Here is a 9,445-nt window from a genome sequence, read left to right as displayed (position 1 = left end):
AAATTATGAATTTTTTGATCATATATATATAATGTGAATCAAGCATTTAAAAAAACAGAAAAATGTTAATCAAGCATTTGAAAAATGTTAAATGAGTATAGAAAAAATGTTGGTCATGTGTTAAAAACATGTTGATCTTGTATTTGAAAATGTTAATCAAGAATTTGAAAATGTTTAAAAGTGTGTATAGATAAATTTTGATCATGTATTCAAAAAAAATTATTAATATTGTATTTGAAAATAGTTAATCAAGCATTTGAAGAATGTTGAAAAATATGTATATAAAAATGTTGACAATATGTTAAAGATATAAAAATGGTATTGGAAAAATGTTAAACATGCATGAGAAAAATGTTTTGGACATATATGAAAATGTCGAGTGAAAACAAAACAAAAAATGGAGAAAAAAAGGAAAACAAAAAAACAGAGAAGAAAAAAATATAACCAAACAAAAAAAGAAGAAAAGCCTGTCAAAAAAAAGAAAAAATAGGGGAAAACCCAATGAAAACCAATGGAAAACCCGGTTTCATTCGCCTCAAGTACACAACGCGCCTAGGGCATATCTAGTGCAAGACATCGGCGCAGTGGCTAGCAGAGCAAGTCATCTAAAAACAAAAAGGTGGTGTACCAATTTACATATGGCTGGACACGAGGACATCTAAAAACACACACGTGCAGCCTCTGTTTGAAGCAAACATGCCATTCCTTGTTTTGGTGTGCTAGCTGATCGGCACATATCTACATCGGCGCAATGCCCGGTCTGCAAGTTGCATCGTGAGGATGTGGCACACGCACTTTTCGGTTGCGTTCGGGCTAGAGGAATCTGGTCTAAACTTGCACTACAAGAAAGAGTAACAAAGGCCGGACCACCAGGAGTTTCGGGAGTGGAGATTCTGGCGACCTTGTTATGTGATGAATCGACCACGGCAAACTACACAGATGTGGTTGAAGTTCCAGAATTGATCGCAATTACTAGCTGGCATATATGGTGGCAACGAAGGCAAATAGAAAAAGGAGAGGAGGTGCAGAACCTGGAGAGGTCAAGTCAATCCATACTGGCTATGGCACTCAATTTTGCCCGAGCAGCAGCTCCGAAGGTGTCCTTGCCAAAAATTAACACATGGCTGAGACCACTAAACGGCCAACTGGTTTTGAATACGGATGCTTGTTTTCTGGATGATCATACTGGCTCATGTGGTGCTGTCATCAGAGATCATCTGGGCTATTTCATTGCGGCATCCACAACAAAACTTGACCATGTGGCGGATGTTGTAACAGTTGAAGCAGCTGCGCTATTGGAGGGGCTTAAGCTTGCTCAATCCGTTGGTGCACATATCCTTGTAGCTCGGATGGACAATGCCACTTTGGTGGAGGCGATGGCAAACAATTCTGGACAAGATATGGTGGCAGGACCCATTCTTGCGGATTGTCGTTCTTTGTGTTTACAGTTCGGAAAGGTCATTTTCAATACTGTATTAGAGAATGCAATATGGTTGCTCATAGGCTAGCTCAAAGTGGTAGAGAGGATCAACCAGCTCTGTGGTTGGACTCCCCCCTAGTTTTATTTCGGTTTTACTTGCGGACGATGTAAGCATTTGTTTAAGTTAATAAAGCTAGCCTGATGGCCTTTCCCTCAAAAAAACACATGCCATTGCATTCTCCACTAGAATCTAGGTTCGTCATTTTTCGTGAAGTCTAGGTCTCACACCAACACAAGAAGCATATCGAAATTGACCTTTACTTTGTGCAGGACCGTGTCTCACTGGGCCACATTCGCGTATTCCATGTACCATATTCTCACCAGTTTGCCGACATGTTCATCAAAGGGCTGCCATCAGCTCATCACCATTGTGACTTCCTCTATAGTTTCACTGTCTGAGAATCCCCGTTGTGACTGTGAGGGAGTGTTAGGCAACCGAATATCTATATGAAACTCAGTGATTTTTCTTTACCATATTTTGCGTCTGATAATATTTTTAAACACGGTACAATTGCATGTGCTCACATGAACTCATCCCTATGAACACACATGCACACCCTACACTATGAGCCTTCCGACATACTGAGCTGACACAATAGCTTGAGATTAACGAAGTCAACACAGGTGCCTCGTAGTCGACAGAAACATCTCCTCTCATTGAACGAACATCGTCGAAAAGCCTGAAATAAATCCAGAAAAATGTGAGCACTAGCGTCAAGTCTGGACTTCAACCCTGGTGGGCTGGTTCCACTACAAAGAACCTAATCATCTAAGCTACGGTTCGTTCCCTTGTGTATGATAATATAGCATGTAATCAGGACATTATGGTTAGAACTTGATTGGGTTTATTCATTGTAACGCCCTCGATGCGGCTATATCTTCCACGTGTCGAAGCACGACTTAGAGGCATAACCGCATTGAAAGCAATGTCGCAAGTGAGGTAATCTTCGCAAACAACCCATGTAATACAATAGGGGGAAAAATACATAGTTGGCTTACAATCGCCACTTCACACAATACATGAATACAACATTACAACAATCAAATACAATCAAGGTCCGACTACGGAACCAAAATAAAAGAAGAACCCCAAAAGTGACAAGGTCCCCGATTGACCCCAACTGAGCTCCACTACTGATCAACTAGAACGAAACAACACAAAGGACAAGATCTTCATCGAGCTCCTCCTGAGCTTGGTTGCGTCATCTGCACGGACTCAACGGCACCTGCAAACTGGTTTTGAAAGTATCTGTGAGTCACAGGGACTCAGCAATCTCACACCCTCGCGATCAAGACTATTTAAGCTTATGGGTAAGGTAAAGGTATGAGATGGAGCTGCAGCAAGCGACTAGCATATATGGTGGCTAACATACGCAAATGAGAGCGAGAAGAGAAGGCAAAGCACGATCGAGAAACTATGATCAAGAAGTGATCCTAGAACAACCCTACGTCAAGCATTACTCCAACACCGTGTTCACTTCCCGGACTCCGCCGGAAAGAGACCATCACGGTTACACACGCGGTTGATGTGTTTTAATTAAGGTCAACTTCAGGTTTTCTACAACCGGACATTAACAAATTCCCATCTGCCCATAACTGCGGGCACGGCTTTCGAAAGTTAAAATCCCTGCAGGGGTGTCCCAACTTAGCCCATGACAAGCTCTCACGGTCAACGAAGGATATTCCTTCTAGCGGGAAGACCCGATCAGACTCGGAATCCCGGTTACAAGACATTTCGACAAGGTAAAACTAAACCAGCAACACCGCCCGAATGTGCCGACAAATCCCGATAGGAGCTGCACATATCTCTTTCTCAGGGCACACTCAGATTGTCTTAGGTACGGGTAGGCCAGCCCAGAATTGCCCCTGGTGGCCACCGGCAGCTGACAGGTTGGACCAACACTCAAAGGAGCACTGGCCCGGGGGGGTTAAAATAAAGATGACCCTTGAGTCTGCAGAACCCAAGGGAAAGAAAAGGCTAGGTGGAAAATGGTAAAACCAATGTTGGGCATTGCTGGAGGAGTTTTACTCAAGGCGAACTGTCAAGGGGTTCCCATTATTACCCAACCGCGTAAGGAACGCAAAATCCGGGAACATAACACCGATATGACGGAAACTAGGGCGGCAAGAGTGGAACAAAACACCAGGCATAAGGCCGAGCCTTCCACCCTTTACCAAGTATGTAGATGCATTAATTAAATAAGATATATTGTGATATCCCAACAAGTAAACATGTTCCAACAAGGAACAACATCTCCATGTTCCAACAAGGAACAAACTTCAATCTTCACCTGCAACTAACAACGCTATAAGAGGGGCTGAGCAAAGCGGTAACATAGCCAAACAACGGTTTGCTAGGAAAAGGTGGGTTAGAGGCTTGGTTCAAAAATATGGGTGGCATGATAAGCAAGTGGTAGGTATCGCAGCATAGGCATAGCAAAAGAGCGAGCAACTAAGCAAGTAAAGATAGAAGTGATTTCGAGGGTATGGTCATCTTGCCTGAAATCCCGCAAGGAAGAAGAACGAGTCCATGAGGAAGACAAACGGGCGTAGGCGAACGAGTCCTCACAAACACGACATTACCGGAACCAACCCGAAGAAGCAAACACCGGAAAGAAGCAAACAACATAGTAAAACATCCACCACATAAACATGGCATGATGCACAATCAAGTATGATGCATGTCCGGTTTAAAGAAGCATGGCATGGCAAAGCGCAACAAACAACCCTACAAATTAAGTGGAGCTCAATATGCAATGAGTTGCATAGTGACGGAACACCACAACAAGTTTTTTAGTTCGATCTCATTTATGTACCCAACAATATTAAATGTTCTTAACATGGCAAGGGTGAAGCAAAGTAAACTACCTATCTAGTCAAGTTTAAATGAGGCCGGGAACAACAAACAACAAATCCGGAAACTCCTCATGTGCATATATTAGGTTAGGTCCTGTTCTGCCCTAAACCATATTTTAGAGTTGTTAGGCATGCAAAACAATGTCACCATGATAAACTAGGCAAAATTCTACCCCATTTACATATAAAGTTTGTTAAAAACGGAGCTACGGTTATTTAGTTATGAATTAAACCATTTTAGCATGGCATATGGACAAAGTTACACAAACAGCACTTTAAACATTTTAAACATGGGTGAAAATTGGATATTGTGAAACTAGACAAAATTCTAAGCAACTTTCATATATAAAGTTTTTACATGCGATGCTTAGATTGTGAGTTGTTATATGCATGTTGTCTAGGGACTTTTCTGCAAAACGGGTAGTACTCAGGAAATCAGCTAAAACGTTCTGCGGAAAAAAAATACATCTCGGGCCGGATCTGGTTGGCCCATCAGTGGGAGGGGGCGCAGCAGTGAGGCTCACCCATGGGCTTGGCCCGTTTGGTGGAGAGGAGAGAGGCCGGCAGGCTGGGCCTTGGAGAGGCAAGGAGGCCCGCACGAGGCGAAGGAACTGGGCAGGCCGGCTGCTGGGCTCGGCTCGCTGGATCTGGACCAAGTCAACGAGGGGCGGCCTCGTTCGTGAAGCAGGGCGACGACTGCGGTCAACGCGAAGCGCAGGCGAGCGGGCGCCTCGTCCTCTGCTCATGCAGGAGCGAAGCAGGGAGGTGGCGCGGTGAGGGACTTGGCGAGGAGGGTTCCGCGCGGGAACGACGGAGTCGACGAGCTCCGGCGAGCGGGACTTGGCGCTGGGGTCATGCTCCTCGTGTGCGATGACGAAGCAGAAGGGCTCGACCGGGAAGCGGTCTTGGCGCGGCAGAAGGAGGCCGAGCACGGTTCATGAGTGCAGAGGAGCGCGGGTGGAGGCCATGGTCTCCCAGCGACCTAGGAAGAAGCGGGGCGCTGATGTCTCGTCTCTTCTTGGACGAAGCAGAGGTGCGGCACGACGGGGCTTGAGCGCCTGATGCGGCGGTGGCAGATCCGGGCGCGCGGAGCATCGATCCATCCATGCCCGGCACGAAACGACGACGACGGAGCTTGATGAAGCGGCCATGGTGGTCTCCTGTGAGCGAAAACAGAGAAAGGGAGGGGGAGATCGTGAGAAAGAGAGGAGCACGAGGTGGAAGGAAAAGGAAGAAGGCGGGGCAAAGCGCTCATCTGCTGGTTCGGCCAGCCGGCAGCGGGGCTCCTGTAGTTGTTTGGGTGGCCGGCGACGACGAGCTTCAACAAGAGCCGGACGCGAGGGGAGGCACTGGTCGGGAGAGAGGTCGAGATCGAGCTCCTCTCGATCTGGAGTGGGGTGGTGGCGTGGGGGATTGGGTCGAAGGGGATAACGAGGAGGAGACCAGGGGAGGCGCTGCGGGATCCAAGGAGGATGGCGGCGCATGATGGGATGGATGGGACATGAGGCCTAAAATTTAGGGTTAGGGGGCTATATATAGCATGTAGGTAATAGAAGGGGGATTTTGATCATCGAATTGGGATCGGACGGTCGAGAAAAAAAATAGTTAGGGAGTCCAGAAAGGAAAAAGGAGATGTTTTATAAATGTTTGGGGATGATCCGGACGCAACGGTAGCGACAGCCCGAGTCGGGTCCGGGACAGCTTTCGGGCGCGCGCGAGGAGGGTCGCGGGCTGACGAGAGAGGTTAGGTAGGGCCTGAAGGTGAGTAGTGGGCTGTGTAGACGGTCTCAAGCTGAGAGAAGAGAAGAGAGAGACCCGGCGACTGTTTCCGGAGACCGAAAACGTCCGACGAAAATACCGGCTATAATGCGGCTATAGTTTAACGGTTAGGCTATCAAACGAACTCCGAACGCGATGAAACTTGGCAGGCGGTCTACCTACACTATAATAAGACCGCACGCCAACTCTCATCCCATTTCGAGAACATTTTCCGGCCACTTATAAAATACTATTTCGGACATGTCGCGGGCGTGTGCAAGTGTGTCTGGGCTCAGAACGGACAACGGACGAAACGAGGAGACCGAGACGAATGCAAGTTTTGAAAACATGATGATGCAATGCACATGATGACATGATAAGATGCAACACGCAAGCAAATGACATGGCAACGACGGCGAATAACTGGACGACAACTGGCACATCGGTCTCGGGGCGTCACAACACTCCACCACTACGAGAGGATCTCGTCCCGAGATCTAGAATGGCACCGGAGGGAAAAACGGAAGAGAAAGAGATGAGGTAAGCTAAGTTGCTTCTTTGACAAACGAGTGAAACCAACGAACCTTGCGAGGTTGAGCAAAAGACAGAAAGAAAGCAACGGAGATGAACGAAGTTGAAAACACTCTGTTAGGAAAAAAGGAACAAGGAAGAACAACTTCGAGCAGCACTCCGGTTGAAAAAAAATTATGCAAGACTTGATAAGATGAAAAGAACTTGAGCAGAGGGCACAACACTCCGGTTAAATGGATAAACCGAGAAAAGAACACGATCCTGACGAAACAAGAAGATGGGTGAAAAGAACAACACAACAATGCCTCCGGAACGAAAGAATAGAATATAGATAATTGAAATAAAAGAATGGAGAAGAAAATGCCATCTTATGCCACAAGAGAGCTTAAAGAGGCATCTTTAGGAGAAGGGTCGAACAGAGTTGTTGGAACACCAACAACGAAAAGAATAGGCTTGATATGGTCTTATAGAATACAACTCAAAATATGAGGTGAGAACCTGCCACTCACGGGAAAAGAATTGAATTGATATGAACGAGGAGACGAGAAACTTATTCACCGGGAGGATAGATGAAGCACTATGATCATATATTATCACCATTAATAGCAACAATCCTTAGGGAAAGCTTTAGGTGAAATATAACCCCAGATGACTCCAATGACGAGATTGATGGATTTAAAAATATCTCATTCTTAACAACATGTGTATCATGGAACATGAACTCAAATTATCAAGAATGACATAATACCACCTCTATTGATACGGAAGGAAGGATTGCACTCCGGATTGCAAGATGAAGAATCTTAAGCTCTTAGAAAAAAATCTCAATGAACACTTGGAGAAGGAATATAAATCCTTGATGAACCATCATGTAGAACCTTCATGAAGAACTCTGGTAAACAAAAAGAATGATCAAACGAAAGAAAGAGAAGTTGAAAATACAAGGTGAAGACTTGCAATGATTAGATGGATCTTCACGATGAAACAAATTGAGATAGCTTGGAACTCCGGAAAAGAAAAGATTAAACAATTGAAACTGAGAATTTGATGACACTCCGGAATAAGGAATTAACCATATAGGTGAATCAAGAATAAGAATTACATTATGCTTATCCTTCACCAATTAAATTGATGACAATCAACGGATTTGACATATCACTTATTCTCGTAAAAGATCAAGAGAGATATAACATAAACTTGGAAAGGTCTTCAACGAACCACCGATAGAATTGAAACAATGAATGAATTGATATGATAAACAAGGAAGAGAAATCTTGAACGAACCACCGTAAGAATTGAACAACGAATGAAGTACAAGGATGAATCACCGTTAAGAATGAGAAAATGAACGAACATACTTGAGACAATCTAGATACATGAGAACGAAGAGATCACGAACTGATTAGAGATCACTTGAACGATGCACCGGTAAGATTGGAGAATGATAACTGAAAGCTGAGAATGAATAATATTTGAAAAGATGGCCTTCGGAGGAAAGAAATGGAAAACAACTCATGAAATGCTCCGGATGGGTGGAAAGAATTCTCACAGTCAAAACAATTATGAGAGGATGGCAACAAGCTAGCACCATGAATCTTGAAGAGAATGGAGCAAGATTAAAGAGAAACTCTTCTTCGGTCTTCAACATCTGAGAATGACGACGAGAAACACCACCATGAATCGTTGAGACACTCCGGAATGATTAAAAGAGGAGAGGTTGAGCCAAAGATGAAAAGAATTTGAAAGATCTTGGAGAAAAACATATGACTGATGATAATTCATTCTTACGTCAAACTTTGAAATGAATTTGAGACTAACTCCGGGAGAATAAGAAGAGTCAGGTAAGATCCTGGAAAAAGACCTGTGGGTTAGGGCCCACTCAAAAGAAAAACCGTTGAAAAGATTACTTGAAAAGGAGAATGCACTGGTTGAATTAAATGACTTGAATGAGATAACATCCTCGAAATAGCTTGAACGAATGTAGAGTGGAAGCACGAATCTTCGAGATATCTCCAGCACTTCGGAACAATTGAATAGCGAGAAATGACTGAATATGAGGTGCACCGGCAAGAGAAGGTATTTGAAACGAGGAAAAGGATATGATCCACAAAGCTTGAATTGGTACCACCGGAGAAGAAAGAGAATGAATAATGATGAACTTGAGGTTCCGTTAGGATCTTCATGAGAATCACCCGATAAGAATATTGACGGAAAAGAATGGAGAGACTTCACATGAATAAAATGGATACTTGATTCAGAAATCTGAGTTCTTGAAGAAACAATGGTGGGAGGGTGGGAAAACAAAGACAACTTGGGATGGATGAAACAAACAACGTTGAGAGCTTAGGTTGAATCTTGCGGATGTTGAAAATGGACAGATCCGCTTGAAGAGAAGCACACCGGTTGAAAAGAAATTGAAAAGACAAACTCAATGATCGAGAAGGATAAGTATTCACATAGGAATTTGAGAACACCGTTTAGGAAAGGTATGGAATCAACATTTGACTTCGAAGCAACTCGAATACCACAATCAAAACAAAAAAAACAAAGGATTGGCTTGCAAAATAAGCCGGAACAAACATATGATAGAGATTTCGTCTGAAGTTTTCGTGGTGGGGCCTACACGGGCTCGATCGTACAACACCATCATGTACAAGGCAGTGCACATGACATACGAAGCGTCCCCGAGTCGGCATAGCCAAGGACTCTTTAAGACACAACGAGACCACTGTAAAACCAACCGTGGATAGGCGGACCACTAGACGTCGAACCCCAATTTCATATCATACATCTGTCGGAAAGATATCCTAAGAGCTACTT

Source organism: Triticum urartu, chromosome 5 (genome assembly GCF_003073215.2).
Source record: "Triticum urartu cultivar G1812 chromosome 5, Tu2.1, whole genome shotgun sequence".
In the NCBI taxonomy this organism is placed as follows: Eukaryota; Viridiplantae; Streptophyta; class Magnoliopsida; order Poales; family Poaceae; genus Triticum; species Triticum urartu.
Note: the sequence above shows the minus strand (reverse complement) of the source record.